General features: G+C 43.6%; 1 protein-coding gene across 2 annotated transcripts in view; it reads right to left on the reverse strand.

The window, feature by feature from the left end:
* Positions 1-24449, reverse strand: part of LOC125464943 (proto-oncogene tyrosine-protein kinase Yrk-like) — a 310765-nt gene extending 286316 nt beyond the window's left edge. For both annotated transcript variants that reach the window (XM_048557895.2, XM_048557894.2), the window contains exon 1: positions 23597-24449. The gene's annotated coding sequence lies outside the window, so the exon portion shown is untranslated. The remainder of the gene's footprint in view (positions 1-23596) is intronic.
* Positions 24450-25323: the final 874 nt, after the last annotated feature.

Here is a 25323-nt window from a genome sequence, read left to right on the forward strand (position 1 = left end):
CCTCTCTCCAAACTCATCTTTTAAAGCTGCTCGTCAGAAAATTAGCCTTAGAAAGTCCAATCTGTGTCAGAGGAACCCATTGTGCACTGTTGCATTAGACAACAGATTACATTAGAACCGTAGAACTGATATAGCTCTATCTTGTCTATGCTGACCAAAAACCACCCAGATGCTCTTTCTAATCCCTCCTTCCTGCACATGGCCCATAGCCCTGCAGGTTACACCACTTATGGTACAGATCCAGGTACTTTTTAAAAGACTTTAGGGTCTCTGTCTCTACCGCCAACTCAGCCAACACCACCACCCTCTGAGTAAAGATTTTTCCTCACGTCCCTCTAATCCTTCTGTCATTGAGCTTGAATCTATGACCCTTGGATTTTGAACTCCCTGCCAAGGGAAATAGGTGTCCTCCTCTCCCTCTCTCCCTCTCACAATTTTGTATTCCACAATCATGTCACCCCTCAGCCTTCTCTGTTCCAAGGAAAACAATCCTAGCCTCCAATCTCTCCTTGTAGTCACTACTCTCCAATCATGGCAACATTCCCGTAAATTTTCTCTGCACTCTCTCCAAAGCAGTTATGTCCTTCCTGTAACGTGGTGATCAGAAATGCACACAGTACTCCAATTGTGGCCTCATCAGTAGCTTTTATAGATTCATCATTATATCTCTCTGTTGTATTCAATACCTCTGCCAATGAAGGAGAGCCTTCTTTACAACCTTATCTACCTGTAGTGCTACTTTTAAGGACCTGTGTCCCTGCATGCCAAGATATCTCACTTCATTTACCCCTCTCAGTATATGCCCAGATATTTTACTTTTACTGTTTGACCTTCCTAGGGGCTTTACCTCACACTTATCAGAGCTAAACTCCATCTGATACTTTCCTGCCCACTCTACCAACTCATTTATATCACTCTGGAGCTTACAGCTGTCCTCTACACTAAAGACGAAATGGCTAATTTTTGTGTCATTTGCAAAATTCCCAATTGTGCCCACATGTTCAAGTACAAACCATCACTTATGAAACAAACAGCAAAGGTCCCAACACTGAGCCCTGTGGAACACCACTTGAAACAGCTTTCCATTTAAAATGGCCATCATCCACTAAACTTTGTTTCCTGTTACTAAGCCAACTTCAGATCCAATCCAACACATTGCCCTGTATTCCATCGGTTTTTATTCTTTTAATCAGTCTGCCATGTAGGATCTTGCCAAATGCCTTACTACATAGACAATATCCACTGCACAGGACGAAGCAGCCCGCTCATTTGGCACTATATCCATAAGCATCCACTCCCTCCACCACCGACGTTCAACAGCAACAGTGTGTACTATCTACAAGATGCACTGCAGAAATTCACCAAAGGTCTGCAGACAGCCCCTTCCAAACCTATGACCATGTCCATTTATAAGATCAAGGGCAGCAGATATATGGGAGCACCATCACCTTCAAGTTCCCTTCCAAGCCACTCATCACCCTCACTTGGAGATATATCGCTGTTCCTTCATTATTCCTGGCAAAAATCCTGGAATTCCCTCCCAAATAGCATTGTGGGTCAACCCACAGCAGGTGGACTACAGTGGTTCAAGAAGGCAGCTCACCACCACCCTCCGAAGGGGCAACAAGGATGGGTAATATATGTTGGCCCAGCTGGTGATGCCCATTTCCCACAAATTAGTTAAAAGATCTACCATCATCGGTCTTCCTTGTCACATCCTCAAAGAATTCAAATTTGTAAAGCATGACCTTCTCTTAAGAAAGCCATGACGGCTATCCCTGACTAGTCCGTGCCTTTCTAAGTGACAATTAATCCAATCTCTCAGGATTGATTCTAACTGCTAACTCACTAACAAAGGTTTTACAGTTCATCCAACTGTTGCCTCAATAATGCCACTTTACTATTCTAGACAGAATTTTATGCCAGTTGCAGAACACTAATTCTTAAATGGGTGATAAATTTGACTTTGCCTATTTAAAAATTGAGCTGTCTTTCTCACAACCTTGTAGTTTGGCTTAACATAATTTTCAATGTTTACTACGGTCACCCTGTCCATTACCTCACTCACTGCCTTTCAAGGAGAAAAGTACCAGTTTCTCTGGACTTTGTTGACAACAAGAATGAAGTAACTAAATCTCCATCGGTATTGCCACTGGATCAAGGAAGACCAGAAGTGGAACTAATATTTAATTAAAATTCATGTCAGGTTTTCACAGGGAGAATAAACAAAGATTGTTTCATCTTGACCCAGAGCTGAGACTGAATGGTTATCCATTTAAAATTGTCACAGAGGGAGAAGACGTTAAAACTGGGCGTAATTTCTTGACCTCTCTTCAAAGGCTAATCCATATGGACAGAAGTAAACCATTTGGTTCTTGAAGTTTGCTCTGCCACTTGATGAGACCATGGCTGATCTGTTTGTGTTTCAGAATTCCACATTCCCATCCACCCCAATAACTTTTGATCCCCAATCTAATAAGAATATATCTACTTCTGCCTTAGATAAACTCAATGATATTCTTCTACCACCTTCTAGTGAAAAGAGTCCCAAAGTTCACGTAGCTTTCTGAGAAAAAAATTCCTCCTCACTTCTATCCTGGAAGGACAAACTCTAATGTTAATGGAGAGCATAGTTCTGGACTGATCCACAAAAGGAGCAATTATTTCCATGCCCACTTTGTCAAGACCATCTAGGATCTTACACAATTCAATCATGTCAGCCCCGCAACCCTTAAATTCCAGTGGAAATAAGTCCGGTCTGTCCAATCCTTCCTCATAAGACAATCTACTCAACTCAGGTGTCAATATTGTAAACCCTCTCTGAACCACCATCTACATCCTTCCTTAAATGAGACAAGAACTGCATTCAGTATTCAAGGCGCAGTCTTACCAATGCCCTGCACAACTGGAGTATAACATCCTGACTTTTGTGTGCAATTCCTCACACAATAAATCATAACATTCCTATAGGCTTCTTGATTACATGGCCATCAACAAATTCTTAATTCCAGATATTTTTAATTGAATGAAATTCTACCATTTGTAGTGGTGGGATTTCAACCTGGGTCCCCAGAACATTTGTTCAGCTTCTGGAATAATAGTCTAATGATAATGCGACTAGGATATGCCTTCATGAGCAAGGCTTTTAGACAGCACCTTCCAAATATACAACCACTTCCAATCACCACTTCCATCCAGAAGGCCAAGGGTAGCAGAAACACAGGAATGCCATCACCTGCAAGTTTCCATCCAAGCCATTCACCACCCTGACTTGAAATTATATCATTGTTCCTTCACTGTCACTGAATCAAAATTCTGGAACTTCCTTCCTAAGGGCATTGTGGATCAACCTACAGCATGTGGACTGCAGCAGTTCAAGAAGGCAGCTCACCACCACCTCGCATAGCGTGCAACTAGGGATGGGCAATAAATGCTGGCCTAGCCAGGAATGCCCACATTCCAAGTGTGAATAAAAAAAGAATAGTAAGCCAAGATCCTTTAACATTCAGTTATCAATGTGTGGCTTAACCTCAGTGAACTGGTTTCTGTTCACACAGCTACAGTTTCGCCCAATTGGTCAAATATTGATGAAATTTCACTCATGAAATGTTAACTTTCTCTTTCTCTGCTGCCAGGCCTCTGAGTATTTCATGCACTTTGTTTTTATTTCAGATTTCTGCCTTCCAGAATACTTTTCTTTTGCTGATCAATTTTCGGCCGCTGCTGTTTCTGGTGCGTGCTTCTGAGCGTTGAATGAGGAGATAGGAAGTGTGGCATAGAGGGCAGGCCATGGCATTAAAGAGGTAAGTCACTGGCGATCAGTTAACCGCTCCTGTCCAGTCTCCACAAGGTAAGGCAGTTAATATTCAGGCCGAGATCTTCGATAGAAATCACAGCTATTTTTCATTCCTGACTCCTGTTTTGTGTTCCAAGAAACCCATTTTCGTGAAGGGCTGAAATATCAGATTTGGGCAACTTGAGATTGTTGAGATATTCAATTCTGTAGAGTTTCGCCAAGAAATCAGATCTTAGCAAAAACTTAAAGGAAAAACAAAGTGACAAGTGTAACAAGGAATATGGGAAAGATTGTGGCGTTAATATCTTCCTTTCTTTTATTTTATTATAGTTTGCCTTTTAATCAGAGAAATAAAATCAATAATCAAGACACAAGCACACATAAAGAGACCATTTGTTTGTCAATCATTGTTTCTTGGCCTTCAGCTGCACTTGATGTCCACTAATTTTTCATTACACTCTGTCTCCTAAGAAAGGCCTTGCAAATAAATGATTAATTTAGTTGTGTAAAAATAAAAGAACTGATACAGTTATCATTGATTTATTCAACCAGAGGATAGTAGATGTTATGCAGAGATAATGGAATTGAGTTCTTTCAAGGGTTTATTTGAATTGTTATTTTGCAGTATTTTGTTTGGATGCTTTCATTCCTAGGTATTTGTTTCAATATTTTCTTACTCCACATCCATTTTTCCACCCTGACTGCTTTGGGCATCCATCAATCTCTAAAAGTGCAAGCTGTACTTGAAAAGAGCAGGGCAAGAAAGGCCTGAGCAGGTCTGCTGCAGCACCAACTCCCAGGAACACCAGCAACACAAAGATGGAATGCATATGCAAGGCTGCTTCTGTAGTCACATGGACTTTTCTGCTGTTCTTCAAAGTGCTGTGTAAGCTACTAGCAATTGCTCTTGTGGATCTCACCACACAGGAAAGAGTCAAAATGGGATTCCTTCTGTGTCATTTGCTTTCCACAAGATTGGCCATTGGAAACCTAGGTGACTTGTAGGCATCAAAACCTGACTTCCTCCAGCTCAAGAGCCACAAAAAGGAGAGAATAATTGGAATTGCATTCAAGGTGCAAACTTTGAATATCCCAAAGTATGGAGTCATGGAGTTGCCATCCGTACAGAAGCAGTTTCAGCACCTACAAAATCATGCAAAACTGTATGTACAACAGTGTCAGTTAGTTCTAACATGAATCTGACACAAGAAGCAAAACCCATCTGTAGGAACAGAAAAGCAATAATATTGAAATACCAGCAGCACATTGCAGGACCAAAGCTGTATCGTGATTACTGCTCAAGAGTAACTTTCTTACAGCAATATGTACAGCTAATCCCAGTACAAGGTAACAAACTAGTAGCTAACCTGAAACTAGTCGACATGTAACCCCACCCCATTACCACGTCGTGGGCCCTGTCACAGTTGTGAAATGATCTATTGAAGCAATAAAAGTAAAAGTTCCCTTTTGTTTATATTACACATTTACTACAGTCACCATAAGCCTCGTACTCTTCATTTTGAGTTCTAGTCTCTGCCACTTTGAAAAGTTCTGAAACTACAAATATATAAGAATTCTCCCAAACAACTCTTGTGCTGAGAATAACCTCAAGCTATTATTCAGAGACCAGCTGCTTTACATCCCTGTATAATTGTATAAAGTTATTTTTTAACCTGCACCCAGACCATGTCCAGATAGACTTAATGGTCATGGTCATTTCCAGTTGCTAATGTCACTGTCGACCTGGACACTCCTCCAAATAGGCCATCCTGTATTTGACATGTAGCAAGTAGGAAGTTCATTGTTTGGCTATTGCATATATTCATCATCACAATATTTACTCAACAACAAGGCCACAAAATAACCAGACAATAACCTTGCTATTTGGTCTTGGTGATTTCTACATATCCTTACAGGTTTCAAGTATCGGATGTCCTCAGAACACGGGAACAGGAATAGGCCATTCAGCTCTTCCAGCACACTCTGCCATTTAGTGAGATCCTGGTTGATTTGTAGCCACACTCCATATACCTGTCTTTGGCCCATATCCCTTCATACCTTTGCTTAACAAAAAAATTATCTCTCTTAGATTAGAAATTAACAACTGATCCTGCATTCATGGCCAGGATTTTGAAGACTTCAATCAAAGCACCTCTTAGCCTATTAAATTCCAGAGAAGGCAAGCCTCGTTTGTGTAATATCTCCTCATAACTTAACCCCTGAGGTCCAGGTGTCAGTCTCGTAGATCTACGTTGTACTACTTTCAAGGTCAATGCATCCTTCATTATGGGTAGTGCCCAGATCTGCTTACAGTACTCTCAGTGGGGTCTAACCAGGGGTTTGTCGAACTGCAGTATAACCTCGACATCCTTGTACTTCCAGTCCTCTAGATATAAATGGTAGCATTTCATTAGCTTTCTTGATTATTTTCTGTACCTGCTGTAGATCTCTTCCTGCAGATACAGTAGGGACCCATGCACCATTCATAAAACTCTTCACAATTGATCAATACTGTTCTGGACAGGAATGAGGGAGGACTGAAACCCCTGTTTCTATTCTTTACCCTGCTTATCAGAAGCATCTTTGAAAAGGAAGATTGCTCATTTCTTAACTTGCGAACGTGAGGTCAAATTGACAACTAGCAGCAAGTTTTTATGAGTTTGAATAAAGTGAACTGCTTATTCATGCATTCACCTGGAAAATCTAATGCTGTTGCACTCACTCAGGTATTCACGAAAATGCACACACATATACACGCACTCATGCACATACACATTCACATGCACACACACACATAACACATATACACACATATATACATATGCACTCACACTTGCACATATGTACTCATATACACACACATGTACACAGGTATGCACATACATATACATAAATATGGCAAAGTTACAGTTGAGTGCAATTTTTACAAGCTATAAAGAATGGAATAATTAATTATTTTTAACATTGACTTATCTAAACAAAAACATGATGCAAGCCTGGTGAACAAGAGATTTGCTTTACACTGAAGTGATATTAGGTGAATTTAATGATCAAAGTCAAGGGCAGTTGCAGGATTCTCTTGAAGAGGTTGACTTTCTGCAGGTCACCGTGTCAGCTGTCTTCTCAACACCATGAGTTGGCTTTTCATGGACTTGAGAAGGAACAGCTGCGGAGAACTTACAGTGCTGCAGCCTCCAGCTCTGTAAGTACAAATGTTATAAACTGTCGCTGTGCAGTTGACATCCTATGTTCTCCGATAGCGTCTAAAGCATTTTATTAAAATGCGGGGTGGGGGCTGCTGATTTATGTAGTCCTTCATAATCCCCTCCCAAGGTATGGAGTTGTGCTTAAGCTTTTTGCAACAAGCTGAGTCTTTGTGTTTTGATCTTTACCCTGGGGGCCTGAGACAAATGTCATCTTTTGTTCTGAAAGTTTGAAGATAGGAAACATCTTGAGATGATTTCAAGAGATGAGCATAAACACTTGTGAATTCAATAAAAGGTCATCGAATTGTAATGATTCTCTTGATGGATGCTGCCTGACCTGCTCTGTTTTCCAGATGGTTCTGTTCTAATTGCAGATAGCCAGAACTTGTGTATATTGCTTTAGTTTTGACATTTCTTCATCTTGAAGGTGGTCTTTTGCCCTTTAAAGTCAGATCAAGGAGGGTGACACTCAGCAGCCATCTTTCTCAGATTTTTTTTGTTCATTTTTTAAAAAAGTTTGGTTCCAGAAGATTCCAAAACCAATTGCAGTTGTTTTTAAATAAAAGATTATGGAAGGAAATGACAATTCATGACAAATTCAATCATCCTAGCTGACGATCTCTCCCAGTTCAACAGGTAGCAAATGTCGCTGGGACCCTTCCAGTGGCAAAAGTGGACAGAGGCAGGAACTAACTTCTCTCCGAACCACCTAAACTGCCACCCACACCCACACCTCCAGGGTCACCTCGAAGAGTCCGGAAGATTCTACCTTCCTGTGAATTTAAATGGATCCACTTATGGTGATGTGACTGATATCACAAGTGACTCATTCTGTGTTTCTCCTTGGAGTAGATGGGAGGTATTTACCAAGACAAGCTGCTTCACAAACCCACATAAAGCTAAGGTCAGATTAAAGGCTGAGCACTTATCCCTGTGCCTGTCACTCCAGATGAGGTCCTGTCTCACACAGACATTCAATTACAGGTTGTCAGGCAAATTCCAGGGTTGCGGATGAGCACCAGGATTGGGAGCTGCAGGTGAGCACTTACTAAGTTTCATTAACTAGCACTTACTGTCAAGTTATGAGCACATTCAGGGCCAATGTATGCTTTGCTCGCAAGGACCAAATTTTACACAGATGGCCTTCAGCGATGTTAAGTCCCTAAATGACATCTACAGGGATTTTTTGCACAAAGAAATGGAGCCCAGTGTTTTAGTAGCAGAAGTAAAGTTTTCAATGGAAAAAAAGGCCTTTTCTGAAGAAAGGTCCCAACCCAAAAAGTCAACTTTCCTGCCCCCCTGATGCTGCCTGGTCTGTTGTGCTCCTGCAGCTCACACTGCATTATGTCTGACTCCCGCAACTGCAGTTCTTGCTATCCCCAACACATACTATATGCCACCTCAAGTGGCTGTGTGCAGTTAGACACAAGTAAAATGTAGCCAAATGTTAAATGACCTTTCATAAATGTAAGAATATAAATCAATTTTAATTGCTCCTAAAAATCATTCATTAATATGGAAAGACTTGACAAAGTCAAATAAGAATGCACAATTATCATTTCCCTTGTTTACCGTCATGATAATTTAACTTAGTATCATTCGTGTGCCCAATATGGAAATATTCCTGAGTATATTGTGTTTTACAGAAGCAACTCACACCACTTCTACTGTCAATACTCTTTAAATTCAACAGTTGTGGTGGATTTATAAAGGTACTGCAGCATTGTGCATCATGACAGATGTGTTTTTCCAAAGACCAGGTCAGTGAAGTATGAAAATGTAGCACATTCTAAGCACGCTGCTTTGCACACAACTTTTTTTTTAGTCCAAAAGACTTCCACTTGCAATTAAATACTGTAATCAGCAAAAAGACATAGAAATTAACAATCATTGCCAATTTCCCAAACACCAACTCCCAATTTTTCTGTTCATGTATCAGGGATAGTTGGTGATATATTGGAATTCACAGTCTGGATTTCTCATTTCCTTGGGTCATGGGTCATCTCTTGTCAGCCACATGGAACCGTGATTGTTGGAGTTCAATGACGTATTTATAATCAGCACAAAAACACTTCCATGGAATTTGTACCGTGTGGAAGCAGGCTATTTGGCCCACTGAATCCAAACTGTACCTCCAAACAGCATCCCACCTGATAACCTTGTTGTTACCAATGGCTAATTCACCTAGACTGTACATCTTTGGACTATGGGTGGAAACCTGGATCACTCCAAGGAAAGCCACACAGACAGGAGGAGAACATACAAACGCAGGGGTGGAATCAAATCCAGATCCCAAGCACTGTGAGGCAGCAGTACTAACCACTGAGCCACAATGCTGCCCAGTCACAGACTACTATAAAAACAGGTAAACTTTATACACTGATTAAAATAACCAGAAACACAGAGACAAATCCTAGATATACAAAGAGAACCATTTTCACAATTTGAAAGTGAATGCCTGATGCATTTGCCTTGCATGGTCATTTCAATTACTCTGTGAATACAGCTGGTTAAAATGACATTGATATTCAGACTGAAATATCCCAGGTTGAAATGTTTTAGTGGATGTAATTTAAATGGTAATGACTAAACATCTTTCATGTGTCAACCATCTTATGTCAACATGACTCACAACTTCACAAAGCATTCAGAAAATGGAAAGTGCAGCAGGATGATGTTGAGAAAATAAATAAGCCTATTGAAGATAATAAGAGACACTGCGCAATGAAAATTCAAAGCGTAATCAGGTTCGGATTGCGACCTGGATACATTTGCAGAAATAAAGCATTATGTGAAATTATTCACAGAGGGTGGGAAGTTACAAAGAAACACAACCACAGTTATTAAATTCAGCTTTATGGATATAGAAAGGGAACAAGATGTTGGGTATTGAATAAAGCTCAAATTTTGTATCTGACTGTGACAAGACATTTCCTCATGTATGCAAGAGACAGATGCAGCAGTGACATATCAGATTGAAGAATGAGGAAGAATATATTAACTCAGACTGCGGAATAGAAACCCTGAGCTACTCTGCCGTGAAGTCAGATCTGCTAACATTAAATTGTGAGCAAATACAGAGAATCAGATTTTAGATATATTAGTGAAAAGCAGGAGTAGGCCACTCAGCCCATCAAGCTTGCTCCAATATTGAGTAAGATCATGATTGATCTGATTGTAAATTGAACTCTATATGCCTGCCTATTCCAGTTAACATTTCACCAAACTCGGTCTCACCCCCTTCCATTCATCTCGACCTGAAATATATACAAGGATTCTGCTTCTACTGTCTTTTGAGGAAGCTTCCAAAGACTCAGGACAAAAAGAAAATTGCTCATCCCTGCCTTGAATATAGTGATCCCTTATTCTCAAACAGATCCTCCCTTCCCTCCCCAGATATTTGGTTCTCCAATAAGAGGAAGCATTCTCTCAACACCCCCCTATCGAGACCCCTCAGGGTCTTATATATTTCAATTTCAAAGACAATGTGGATATGTTGGCATAATGGCAATGTCACTCGCCTGGTAATCAACACCACCCAAGCCTCATATTCCAGTTATGCTTGTTCAAATTCCTCTGTGAAAGATGATTGACAGTATGCAGAGCTGGGCTGAGAAATGGCAGATGGAGTTCAACCTGGATAAATGCGAAGTGATGCATTTTGGAAGGTCGAATTTAAATGCTGAATATAGGATTAAAGGCAGGATTCTCGGCAGTGTGGAGGAACAGAGGGATCTTGGTGTTCAAGTGCATAGCTCCCTCAAAGTTGCCACCCAGGTGGATATGGTTGTTAAGAAAGCATATGGTGTTTTGGCTTTCATTAACAGGGGGATCAAGTTTAAGAGCCGTGAGGTTATGCTCCAGCTCTACAAAACCCTGGTGAGACCACACTTGGAATATTGTGTTCAGTTCTGGTTGCCCTATTATAGGAAAGAAGTGGAGGCTTTGGAGAAGGTGCAAAGGAGGTTTACCAGGATGCTGCCTGGATTGGAGGGCTTGTCTTATGAGGAGAGGTTGACTGAGCTCAGACTTTTCTCTCTGGAGAGAAGGAGGAAGAGAGGTGACCTGATCGAGGTGTACAAGGTAATGAGAGGCATGGATAGAGTCGATAGCCAGAGACTTTTCCCCAGGGCAGGATTGACTGCCACGAGGGGTCATAGTTTTAAGGTGGTAGGAGGAAGGTATAGAGGAGACATCAGAGGGAGGTTCTTCACCCAGAGAGTAGTGAGCGCATGGAATAGTTTGCCAGTGGTAGTCGTGGAAGCGGAGTCATTAGTGACATTTAAGCGACTGCTGGACATGCACATGGACAGCAGCAAATTGAGGGGAATGTAGGTTAGGTTATTTTATTTTTGGATTAGGATTATTCCACGGCACAACATCGTGGGCCAAAGGGCCTGTACTGTGGTGTAGTTTTCTATGTTCTATGTTCTATGTTCTGTCCGATGAAATTTAATAAACATCTGATTTTATTTTTGGAAAGCTGGCGTTTGTGTAGCCATTGCCAATTGTCATAAAAGCCTTTTTTGTTTTAGAATCATAGAATCCCTACAGCGTGGAAACAGGCCCTTCGGCCCAACAAGTCCACACCGAACTTCAGGGCATCACCCCCAGAACCATCCCCTATAAAAGCACCTAATCTACACCTCCCTAAACAGTATGCGTAATTTAGCATGGCCAATCCACCTAACCTGCACCTCTTTCAGGAAGGAATTCTGCAATCCTTATCTGGTCTGACCTATGTGTGACTCCAGACCCACAGCAATGTGCTTCAGGCTTAGCAGTTCTCTGAGATGGACCAGCACACTACTCAGTTCAACAGCAATTACTACTGGAACAAGTACAAGCTTATTCGAAGTATAGACAAGGTGGATAGCAAAAAGCTTTTTCCCAGAGTGGGGGACTCAATTACAAGGGGTCATGAGTTCAAAGTGAGAGGAGGAAAGTTTAAGGGAGATATGCGTGGAAAGTTCTTTACACGGAGGGTGGTGGGCGCCTGGAACGCGTTGCCAGCGGAGGTGGTCGACGCAGACACGTTAGCGTCTTTTAAGATATATTTGGACAGGTACATGGATGGGCAGGGAGCAAATGGACACAGACCGTTAGAAAATAGATGACAGGTTAGACAGAGGATCTTGATCGGCGCAGGCTTGGAGGGCCGAAGGGCCTGTTCCTGTGCTGTAGGTTTCTTCTTTGAAGGGCCAGTGCAGACACAGTGTGCTGAATGGCCTCCTTCTGTGCCATAAACTGGGGTGAAAGCTTGTAACATTGTGCAACAATTTGACCCAATCTTTTTCCTTTTTATAGTCTTTCACAGAATTCTACATTGTCGGCTGGATAACTCCATAGTCTTTACCTGAATTTTTCAGTCAAATAAAATACTTGCATTTTATAGAACCTTAAAATAGTAACAGGTCTCCAAGATTCTTTGCCGAGCATTTGGCGAATAAACTTTGACAGAGTCTTTTACAGAGATAATACAGGAAGATTTTAAGCAACAAATTACAGAAGGCCAGAGAGGAAGCAAGATGGAGAGACTTAAGGAGGGAATTCCATAGTTTAGTAGTTACAAATACTGGGAACATTCAAGGACAGCAATAAAGAGAAGGAAAGTGTGACTGGAGGGGATTAAAGAGAAAGGCCATGCTGGAGGGGCCTGAAGACAAACACAAAAATTTTAAAATCAATATGGTGTTCAGTTAAATAGATAATATTCAATTAACATTTTTAAACTTTGCTACAGGCTGGCAATTGATTTAAACAATCGATGCAAAAGAGCTTCTTGCATTTGTTCCCTGGAACTGAAGTCTCATTAACAGGAAATGGCTAGAAAACGTTAACACAAAACACCATCCTTTATCAGAGAAAGGGACAGCCGACTGCCACCCAGAGCTCTTAAAACTAGACTAATGACGTAGGCTCCTTGTTTGAAATAAACAATTGGCTCTTTTAATTATTTATCTCCCTCTTAATTTCTTCAATTTATTCTCTACATCAATGCTCCATTCACCCCTCTGCTGACCAAGGTCAAATGGCCAATTACTAATTGTTCTAAAAGGAATTATACTTCATGGCCTTGACGTAAAGAGTACAGTGATCATTAATAAAATGATATTTTTCACTCAGTCTCTTATTTTACATTGCTTCCAATCACAACTGATCCTTTGGAATAAGTTCCCCTTTTTCCCTACAAAAGCAAAAAAATCAAAATCAAAATCTCACCACCTGTCCTGACAACTCCCTCAGTGAGGAGGGACTGGACTAATAATCCACAAGAGCATATTAATAATCTAGGTGTATGGGTTTGAATCCCCCCAGAGCAGACAATGAAATTTAGGAGCAAGAGTAGGTCATTCATCCCCTCAAACCTGTTCTACCATTCAATGAGATCATAGTTGATCTGTAGCCCAACACTATTTATCTGCCATTGGCCCATGTCCCTTAATACCTTTGCTCAATGAAGGTTCATCCATTTCAAATTTAAAATGAGCAAATTTGAATCCAACAAAAATCTGGAACTAAAAGCTAGCCTAATGATAACCATGGAACCATTACTGATTGTTGTAAAAATGCATCTCGTTCACCAATATCCTTTAGAGAAGGAAATCAGCCATCCCTACCTGGTCTGGCCTACACGTGACTCCAGAATGCATAGATGGTTGACTGTCAAACACTCTCTGGGCAATAAATCCTGGCCTGGGCAGCATCATCCAGATCTTATCAATAAACAGAAAGGAAGACAGCAGCAGTTCAAGAAGGCAGCTCACCTTCTCCCAGGCAACTGAATATGGAAAATTAATGCAAGACCAACTAGTGATGCATTCATATTTTTATGATTTCTGTACGAATCAAATTTTGTTCGAGGAGGTCTTTTAAGTCCAACTTGGCTAACAGTGAGCGTCCTTTCAAAATATTTTCCAGCCATCCCTTCACAATCATCTTGTCAAGAACATTGAAAAAAGTGATATTGACTCATTAGAAAGCTATCAGTATTTCATTATCACTGTGTCACATCCAATACACAGTCAACAAAACAACATACTGAAAATCCTTTCTTACAGTCAGCAAAACTGACTGCAGACACCAGTGTAGGGTGTTTTAACCGATTTGAACAATTGGGAAGCTGACAGGATTGGGGGCTCTATAAGTTTTTGCATTCGGTCTGATTTTAACCTCCATTAAGTCTCTGATATTAGACAGAAATAACAGAAAGACTGTGCATTGTAAAAACACCACCTCCAAACAATGCAAGGGGTGCAGAGAGTAAAGAGTTGCAACGAAATAGCTACCGGACCCCTTTACTTCGACAGACATGGTCAGGATTTACCAAATGTTGTGTAGGTAACAGAGAAGTTAGCGTGAGAGGTAGAATATCAATATGCTGAGCAATAGCGTCTGAATATTAAAACAGTATGGTTTTCAATAAGCCTATTCAAAACAGCTATCACTTGTTTACTTATGATCTTTAAACATTCACAAAAAAGATCAGTCATTCATGGCTCCTATCTCCTTAAAAGAGAAATAAATTTAACTTGTTCTTTCCTATATGCAAGAAACCTGATGCAATGTAATGCCTATAATATATCATGTGCTATACAGGACTGAAAAGTTAACAGCATTATTTCAAAGTGGTACAGGTAGAGAGACCAGAGTGAAGTGGGCTGTTTAATGCTTGGGTGGTATGATGACTTATTTTAGATTCCTATGCATATCCACTCCATCAGACATCCCCCTGTGCTCCCCTGTAACACCAGGGAAATAAACACATTGCACTGCAATTCAAATCTCCATTCAATGGCAGATACTGCTCAAGTCCTACTCACAATTACAATCAGACCGTGCTTTTAAGAAAGCTTGATACACAGAGGAAAATAGCTCTCTCCCTCCTTCTCTTCCTGTGGATGTGTGTTTCTGTGTAGTGTGGGTTGGTGTGGGTCGAAGTAGTGAAGTGAGTGTGAGGGTGTGAGCGTGAGGGTGTGAGTATGAGTGTGAGGACGTGAGTGTGGGGGGTGTGAGCGTGAGGGTGTGAGCGTGAGGGTGTGAGGGTGTGAGTATGAGTGTGAGGGTGTGAGCGTGAGGGTGTGAGTGTGAGTGTGTGAGTATGAGCGTGAGGGTGTGAGTATGAGCGTGAGGGTGTGAGTGTGAGTGCGTGAGTATGAGTGTGAGGGTGTGAGTGTGAATGTGTGAGTGTGAGGGTGTGAGTGTGGGGGTGTGAGTGTGGGGGTGTGAGTGTGGGGGTGTGAATGTAAGGGTGTGAGTGTGAGAGGGAGGATGTGAGTATGAGTGTGAGGATGTGAGTGTGGGTTTGCATGTTTTACCTTTTTCACTCATGGGTTATGGTTGTCACTGTCATAGTATTGCCCATTCCTAGCTGCCCTTGAGAAGATGATGCTGAGCTGCCTTTTAGAACGGCTGCTCACCATATGCTTTAGGATGACCCAGAATGTCTTTAGGGAGGGAATTCAAGAATTTCACCCAACAGCAGTGAAGAAACAGCGATATATTTCCAAGTCAGGATGGTGAGTGGGTTGGAGGGGAACCTGAAGGTGGTGATGTTCCCATGTATCTACTGCCTTTGTCCTTCTGGATGGAAGTGGTTAGGTATTTGGAAGGTGAGGTCTAAAGATGTTTTTAGGGAAGTTTTGCTGTGCATCTCATAGATAGTACACATTGCTGCCACTGAGCATGTACTGTGAATAGGCAGTGAACATTTGTGGATGTGATGCCAATCAAGCGAGAAGCTTTTGGATAGTGTCAAGTTGTTGAGTGTTGTTTGAGCTGCATTCATCCAGGCAAGTGGGGAATATTCCATTGCACTCCTGTTTCCTCTAAGCTGTGTGGCTACATATGCTCGCAGCCCTCCGATGTTCTGAATATCGTTACTGGCATCAGCTCTCCATTCATGGCATTGAATTCTGGTTAATGCCATGGGTGGGCCTCAGAGGCCCATGTAGCAGGTAAGAAAATGAGAAGGAACATTGTTTCTCATTCGTGCCTTGTAGAAGCTGAACAGGCTTTGGGGAGTCAGAGAGTTAATTGCTGCAAGACTCACAGCCTCTGACCTGCTCTTGTAGCCACTAGATTTTTATAGTTGCTCTAGTTCAATTTCTAATCAATAGTGAGCTCCAGGATATCGACGCTGGGGATTTAGTGATGATAATGTCATTGAATGTCAATAGGTGGAAGTTAAAATCTCTTCTGCTGGAGATTATCATAGCCTTTGTGCAACATGAATGTTACTTGCCACATGCCAGACCAAGCCTGGATATTATCTAGATCATGCTGCATTTGAACTGGGACTGCTTTAGAATCTGAGGAGTCAGGAGTTGTGAAATCATTGGTGAACATCCCCACTTTTGACCTTATGATGGAGGGAAGGTCATTAATGAAGCAGCTGAAGATGGTTGGGCCGAGGATACTACCCTGAGGAATCCCTGTAGAGATGTCCTGGAACTGACATGATTGGCTGCCAACAATCATGACCATCTTCCCATGTGTCAAGTATGACCCCAACCACCAGAGAGTTTTTCTCCAGATACCCACTGATTCCAGTTTTTCTCAGGCTGCTTGATGCCACACTCTGTCGAATGCAGCCTTGATATCAAGGGCTGTCACTCTCACATCACCTCTGTATTTCAGCTCTTTTGTCCATGTTTGAACCGAGGCTGTGATGAGGTCAGGAGCTGAGTGGCCCTGGTGGAACCCAAACTGGGTGTCACTGAGCAGGTTATTGCTGAGCAGGTGCTGCTTGATCGCGCTGTTACTGACACCTTCCATCACTTTACTGATGATCGAGAGTAAACTGAAGGAATGATAATTGGCCGGGTTAAATTGTCCTTTTTTTACGAACAGGACATAGCTGGGCAGTTATGTGTTTTGAGATAACAAAGTGTGGAGCTGGATGAACACAGCAGGCCAAGCAGCATCTTCGGAGCAGGAAAGCTGACATTTCAGGCCTAGACGCTTCATCAGAAATTATGTATATTGTCAGGTAGATTCCAGTGTTGGAACTGTACTGGAAGAGCCTGGCTAGGGGTGTGGTGAGTTCTGCAGTTAGTTCTTCTATACTGTTGCCAGAATGTTGTCAGAAACATAGTCTTCGCAATGTAACGTGGAGTGAATCAAGTTGGTGGAAAACTGGTAACTGTGATGCTGGGAACCACTGGAGGAGGTCAAGATGGGTCATCCACTTGGCGCTTCTGGCTGAAAACTGTTGCAAAAGTTTCAATGTCAAAAATCACGTGCCACCAGGTCATAGTCCAGCAGATTTATATGAAAACACTAGCCTTCAAAGCGTTTCCCCTTCCTCAGGTGTAGTGTGGAAGAGAAGGTACACTGACACAGAATTTATGAGCAGAAAGGTAACAACCCTAAAAATGGCTCGCTGACTGCCTCCTGTTGAAATTTGAAACTGGAGACACAGGTATCTACTGATTAAAATGCAAATCCCAACCTCTGAAAGACATGTCAGATCATCAATACAGGCACTACCATCACACGTGGGAGCACCATCCACCATGTGCACGGCAGATACTCATGTGACTCACCCAACGTTGTCTGTCTCATATTTTGCAGGCAAGGATGCCCCAAGGCAGGGTATGTTGGTGATACCATGCAGATTCTGCAGCAACAGATGAATGGACACCACACAACAATCGCCAAACAAGAATGTTCCCTCCCAGTAGGGGGACACTTCAGCGATCAAGGGCATTCAGCATCCAATCTTCAGGTAAGCACCCTTCAAGGCCAACTTCGATCATGCAACAACTAAAAAAATTGCTGAGCAGAGGCTGACAACCAAGTTCTGTAACTATGAGGACAGCCTCAATTATGATCTTGGGTTCATGTCGCACTACAGGTGACTCAACCACACTGTACACACTCACACACAGACACACAGACACACACACACACACACACACACACACTCGCACATACACAGACAGGCAGACACACACACACACTCGCACATACACAGACAGGCACACACACACACACACATACACACACAGACACACACACACTTGCACATACACACACACACACACACACACACACACACGTTCGCACATACACACACACACACACGTTCGCACATACACACACACATACAGAGACACACACACACATACAGAGACACACACACACACACACACACACACACACACACACACACACACACACACACACATATAAATCTAAGGGGTGAATTATTTCATCCCAGATGTTTGTGTTTTTGCAGATATAGTCTATCTTGTTCAAAAAAGAAACCCAGTCTGACTCCAGGTTAAAACACAGACAGGTGGAGTTGTGGATAGTGATGAAGGATGCTGTAGGTTGCAGAGATAAGCTGCAGAGCTGGGCTGAGAGGTGGCAAATGGAGTTTAATGCAGACAAGTGTGAGGTGATGCACTTTGGTAGGAGTAACCGGAAGGCAAAGTACTGGGCTAATGGTAAGATTCTTAGTAGTGTAGATGAGCAGAGAGATCTCGGTGTCCATGTACACAGATCCTTGAAAGTTGCCACCCAGGTTGACAAGGCTATCAAGAAGGCGTACAATGTTCTAGCTTTTATTAATAGAGGGATCGAGTTCCGGAACCAAGAGATTATGGTGAAGCTGTACAAAACTCTGGTGCGGCCGCACTTGGAGTATTATGTACAGTTCTGGTCACCGCATTATAAGAAGGATGTGGAAGCTTTGGAAAGGGTGCAGAGGAGATTTACTAGGATGTTGCCTGGTATGGAGGGAAGGTCTTACGAGGAAAGGCTGAGGGACTTGAGGCTGTTTACATTAGCGAGAAGAAGGTTGAGAGGTGACTTAATTGAAACATATAAAATAATCAGAGGGTTAGATAGGTTGGATAGGGAGAGCCTTTTTCCTAGGATGGTGACGGCGAGCATGAGGGGGCATAGCTTTAAATTGAGGGGTGAAAGATATAGGACAGATGTCAGAGGTAGTTTCTTTACTCAGAGAGTAGAAAGGGAATGGAACGCTTTGCCTGCAACGGTAGTAGATTCGCCAACTTTAGGTACATTTAAGTTGTCATTGGACAAGCATATGGACGTACATGGAATAGTGTAGGTTAAATGGGCTTGAGATCGGTATGACAGGTTGGCACAACATCGAGGGCCGAAGGGCCTGTACTGTGCTGTAATGTTCTATGTTCTATGGATTCTAAACGAGGCCTCACACCTAAAATGCATTGTCTGACCTGACGTCATCTGTTGTATACCCTGGGAAAACCATTAATTATCTCGGGCAATGACTTGAACAAAATTCTGTGATTTGCATTTTAATCGATAGAAATCTGTGTCTCCTTTCGAATTGATGAAACTTTTAACAGGAGGTGGTCAGCGAAACAATTTTAAGGTTGTCACCTTTCTGCTTATACCTGCTCTTCCACACTACACCTGAGGGAGGAGCAGAGCTCTAAAAGTTTGTGATTTCAAGTAAACCTGTTGGACTATAACCCGGTGTTGTGTGATTTTTGACGTTGTCCACCCCAGTCCAGCACCAGCAACTCCACATCCAGATAATGAAGTAACAACTTGGAGAATTGTTCTTCTCAATCCTCTATTCTCCAAATTCAACCTCAACAACCCAGACATAGACAAACTAAAATGTTGGAGCAGGTTGCTTGGTGTCAAGGTGCCTTCATTATCACCTCTACTAGTCATCATCTCATATATTCTGCTTAATTAGGAGGATATCTCTGCCTCCTGTTTAAGAGAGTCATAGAGATGTACAGCATGGAAACAGACCCTTCAGTCCAACTTGTCCATACCGACCAGATATCCTAAACTGATCTAGTCCCATTTGCCATCATTTGTCCCATTTCCCTCTAAGTCCTTCCTATCTGTGTACTCATCCAGGCATCTTTTAAATGTTGTTATTATAGTAATCTCCACCACTTCCTCTGGCAGCTTATTCCATACATGCACCACTCTGTGTGAAAAAGTTCCCCCTTAGCTCCCTCCTAAATCTTTCCCCTCTCACCTTAAACCTATGCCCTCTAGTTTTGGACTCTCCCATTCTCGGAAAAAGACCTTGGCTATTCACCCTATCCCTGCCCCTCATGATTTAAAAACATCTATAAAGTCATCCCTCAGCCTCCGACACTCAGGGAAAAGAGCCCCGGCCTGTTCGGCTTCTCACAACCTCAAACCCCTCAATCTCGACAACCCCAGCAACATCCTTGTAAATCTTTTCTGAAACCTCTCAAAGTTATCATTATCCTTTGTATAGGAAGGCAACCAGAATTGAATGCAGTGTTTGAAAAGTGGCCTAATCAATGTCCTGTACAGCTGCAACATGACTTACCAAATCCTATACTCAATGCACTGACCAATAAAGGCAAGCATACCAAACATGTTCTTCATTATGCTAGCTACTTGGGACTCCATTATCAAGGAACTATGAACCTGCTCCCCAAGATCTCTTTGTTCAGCAACATTCCCCAGGACCCTACCTGGATAAGTTCTGCCCTGGTTTGCTTTACCAAAATGCAGCACCTCACTTTTATCAAAATTAAACTCTATCTGCCATTGCTCAGTCCATTTGCCTGTTGGATCAAGGTCCCATTGTCGTCCGACATAACCTTCATCACTGTCCACTACACCACAAACCATAATGCCTATACTCACATCCAAATCATTTATATGTGGGACATCAGGGGGTTTCCTCACCTATGTTTAACCTGAACCCATGAGACTTCATGATATCCACAGTCAATACTGAGGATTCCTAGGGCAACTCCTTCCTGGCTGTATCCCACTGTGCTGCCGCTGCTGGGTCTGTCCGATCAGTGGGACAGGACATATCCAGAGATTGTGATGGTGGTGTTAGGGACATTGTTGTGGGCCTGGAGTCACATATAGGCCAGACCATGTAAAGACTGCAGACTATTTCCCTGAATTACATTAATGAACCAGATGGATTTTTACAACAACTGACAATAATTTCATGCTCATCATTAAACTTTAAATTTGATTTTTTAAAAATTTGTGGGTGAGAGCATCTTTTACATGTGTGCCTGAGTGTTTATGATTGTGTGTGCATGTTTGTGTGTGGGTATGTGTGTGTATGAATGTGAGTCTGAGTATGCAAGAGTGTGTGGGCGTGTGTTGTGTCTTTATATACGCGTGTGTGAATGTCTGTGCATGTGTTGGTGGACATATGTGTGGGAATGACTGGGTGCATGTTTGTGAGGCACTGTGTGAATGCGACTCTGAGTATGTCAGGGAGTGGGTGTGTGTGGGTATGTGCACAAGAGAGAGTGTGTGTCTTTGTGCATGTGCGTTTGTGTGTGGGAGAGAGTGTGTGTGTTGGTGTGAGGAATATGTGTGTGGGGGGTTTGTGAGATCTGTGTGTGTTTGTGTCTTTGTGTATCTATGGTTGTGCAGAGGGGAAAGAGACTGTGTTGGGTTGAGGGTGTGATCGTTGCAATTAAAGTGCCTGTGTCTTTGTGCAGGTAGGTATGTACTGATGTAAGAGTCTTTGTGTAAATGTGATTGTGTGTGGGGCGAGTGTGTGTGGGTGTGAATGTGTGTCTTTGTGTATCTGTGGTAGTGTTTGTGGGGCTGAGTGTGTGTGTGTGTGTGTGTGTGTGTTTGTCAGTATATGTGACAGAGTGTGTGCGTGGCTGAGGGTTATGTAAAGTAACAAAATGTGCCCTATGTGGAGGAAATTACATATCCAGAATTCATTGACAACACTCTCAGCTTCAGTTCACTTCAGCCCCATTGTGTGTCACTGACATTGACACATTTCTGGTTGATGTGTTACCTCACATCGAACAGGATGCTTTTGCATTTCCTGTCCCAGTCATTTGAACACAATGAATGTAGCAGACTAACCGGCATTCATCATGGTACAGATGGTTACAAGGAGGGCGAGAGATATAGAGACCCAGGTTTTCTAAAATGTGACAGCGTTTATTCCCAACAAACCAACACAGAACATGTTCAGCTTTGGGAGACCATGTGACAGGAAAGGCCAGCATTACATTCTCAATGAGTAACACTGCATGGGTGCCCGGAACACACTGTCTGCACACAGCCACTAGGTCTATCTGCTGCTTTACTGAGTAGATTTTATGTGTGTCACAATCAATGGAACAAGAATGACAGCTGAGCTGTACAATATGAAGGCAGTTCGTGCTGCTACAGTAGATCCAGATGGTGACAGTTGTTAGGGAACACTCAGTATCAGGGAATGCACCTCACAGACCATAGCAACAAAACAGCCAATTGCTGTGTGCCCTCAGTGCCACTCTGGGAAGTTCACAAGGTTTTATCCAAACAGCAAGCTGTTCATATTATCTCAGCGCAGCCCCTGTGTGATCCTGACTGTCCCCAACACGGCGGGAGCGAGTCACTGGGACAGAGACAGGCAGAGAGATACAGGTGGAGAGCAACAGTGGGAGATGCACTGGGGGAAAAGCACAGGGAGAGAGACCTGGTGGAGAGGCAGACACGTGGGGGCAGACACTGAGGGAAAGACACAAGGGGAAAGACACAGAAGGAGAGGCATGAGGGAGACAGACAGGGGGAGCAACACTGGGGGAGAGACACTGCAGTAGGGAGCACGGGGGAGAGATATGGTGGGAAGGAAATGGGGGAGAGGCATGGGGGAGAGGCACAGGAGTAGGGATACTGGGGGAGAGGCATGGGGGAGAGGCACAGGAGTAGGGATACTGGGGGAGGGGCACAGGAGTAGGGATATTGGGGAGAGTCATGGTGGAGAGGCACAGGAGGAGGGATATTGGCGGAGAGGCACAGGAGTAGGGATATTGGGGAGAGTCATGGTGGAGAGGCACAGGAGTAGGGATACTGGGGGAGAGGCACAGGAGTAGGGATACTGGGGGAGAGGCACAGGAGTAGGGATACTGGGGGAGAGGCACAGGAGTAGGGAGCACAAGGGGAGGGACAGCGAGGGAGATGCACAGGGGGAGGGAACACTGGGTTTGGGACACTGGAGTAGGGAGCACAGGGGGAGGGAGAGTGGGGGAGATGCACAGGGGGAGAGACACTGGAGTAGGGAGCACAGAGGGAGAAGCACAGGGGGAGGAGGTTGGGTGAGGGGGGACAGCCATCTCCCCTGTGTGTATGTGGGGCGGATGCGGAAGGTGAGGAGGTCGCGGGCAACATGTCCAGCGGGGGGGGGGGGGGAGCGACCCTCCTTGTCAGCAAGGAGCCGCCCTCACACTTTATAATCAGCCTAACACACTCTCCCCCTGCACCCCCCCCAAACCCAAACCTCGGGCCACGGACCCTCCCCCCCCCCCCTCCCCGACACCCGGCCGCACAGCGCGGGACATGCCCCAGTTATTGACAGTTCCCAGTGGGCGGGCCGCTCCAACATCTCCCACGTTTGAGAAACTTCCGAGCTGATTGTATTCTGTCTCAGAGGGCACCCCCCTCCACACCCCCAACACACAGCAGCAGCGCACTAACACTTCCACAACTGCACCACCCCGAGCCAGAGACACGGAGAGGTGTGTGAGTGGGTGGGGGGTGTCTCAGCCCCCAGACCCTCAGGCTGCTCGGAACGACCCCCTCCCCTTCCCCAACCCCGTCCCCTCACCAGCCTTACCTGACAGCAGTTCCCCCCGGGGTGGGGTGGACCCGTAACTCTCCCTCTCGCAGCCTGTGTGTACCTGTGTGTGTAAATTTCCGGATGATCTCCCGGCGCCCTGTGAACGAGCAGCAGCGGCGGCGGCACTGGGTGATTTCAGTCTGAGTTAGAGCAGGGCTCTGAGACAGGGAGAGCTGTCATCACACACACTCCACCCCAGCCCAGCCTCACTCACCCCCACTGCTCCGCTCCTGCTGAAAAACCAGGAGAAATTCCAGCCGCAGCAATCCAGCTGATGTGCGAACAAGTTGGGGAATAGCGCTGATCTCGTTGAAAGGCTGTCAATGTTTATTTTCCCTCGGTCTCCTTTGAAGGTCGCCCGCTCAGTCCATGCAGGGAGGTTCTTTACGAACAGTTCACAAAGTACCAGGGACAGTGACCATCCCATTGAGCCGGGATGGAGCTAAATACCAGGAAAATCCTGACAGTGATGAAGGATATATCTAAAAATTACTGCAGGAATATGATTCAATTCCTCCTGAACTGAGAGCAATGAAAGCAAAACCGGCTCTGAAGAGTCATACCTGACTCAAAACATTAACTCCCTCCCTCTGTCTCTCCGTAAATGCCGCCGAGTTTCTCCAGCACCTTCAGTGTTTGGTTATAATTAATAGACATCTTTTTTCAAACCTTTGCACGAACACATGCTGGTGTTTGTTAAGGGTCACCAAATCCGAGAAGGCAAAGCAGGGTGGGTGGGTAAGTTCCTGCTCCAAAAGTGGGTCTGGGTGGCTGTAATGTAATAGATATAAGGAAAGCTGGAAATGGGTATAAAGTGTTTGAAAGAGATGGAAGAAAAGGAAACTGTTATTGTCCACAATGAAGGGCTGGGCTGTAGTTCGTGATAACAAAGTGTGGAGCTGGATGACCACAGTGACATCTGCTGTTAGTTAGACTCACCTTGGCGTCTTTAGGATATTTATATTTCTGACCAGGAATTTCCTAAAACTGTGAGGCTGGTAATGTTATGGTGCGGGCTAAGAAAACTGGGACCTGAGGGAACACGAAAAGCAAATTTATCTCCTTAACTAATAGTGAGATAGTGACGGAGTGGTTTGTCTCTGGTCATCCAGAGACCCAGGTTAATGCTCTGGGAACGTGGGTTTGAATTCCTTTATGACGGAAGGTAAATCGATGAAAATCTGGAATTTTTAAGCTCGTCAGACATGACCATGTAAGCATGACCAATTGTCAGTAAAACCCTTCTGGTTCATTTGTGCCCTTTAGAGAACGAAATCATTACCTAGACTGTCCTATGTGTGATTCTAGATCTACAGCAATGTAGTTAACTCTTAACTGCCCTCTGAAACGGTCCAACAAGCCAGTGAACTTAAGTAGCAATTAGGGATGAGCAATAAATGCCACCCCAGGCAAGTAATGCCCACATCACTAAGAACACAAAGGCTTGGCAGCTGGCATTAGGGCTTAGTGGTTAATACTGCTGCCTCACAGCACCAGGGACCTAGATTCATTTCCAGGCTCGGGCAACTGCCAGTGTGGAGTTTGCACGTTCTCCCTCTGTCTGTGTGGGTTTCCTCCGGGTGCTCTGGTTTCTTTGCACAGTACAAAGATGTGCAGGTTAAATGGATTGGCCATGCTCGATTGCCAGTTATTACCTGAAGAAATGCATCTCCACACTTTGTAAGTATTAAATTTAATATCAGAATGTCGAGTGACAGTAAATA

This window comes from Stegostoma tigrinum, chromosome 24 (genome assembly GCF_030684315.1).
Source record: "Stegostoma tigrinum isolate sSteTig4 chromosome 24, sSteTig4.hap1, whole genome shotgun sequence".
Classification (NCBI taxonomy): Eukaryota; Metazoa; Chordata; class Chondrichthyes; order Orectolobiformes; family Stegostomatidae; genus Stegostoma; species Stegostoma tigrinum.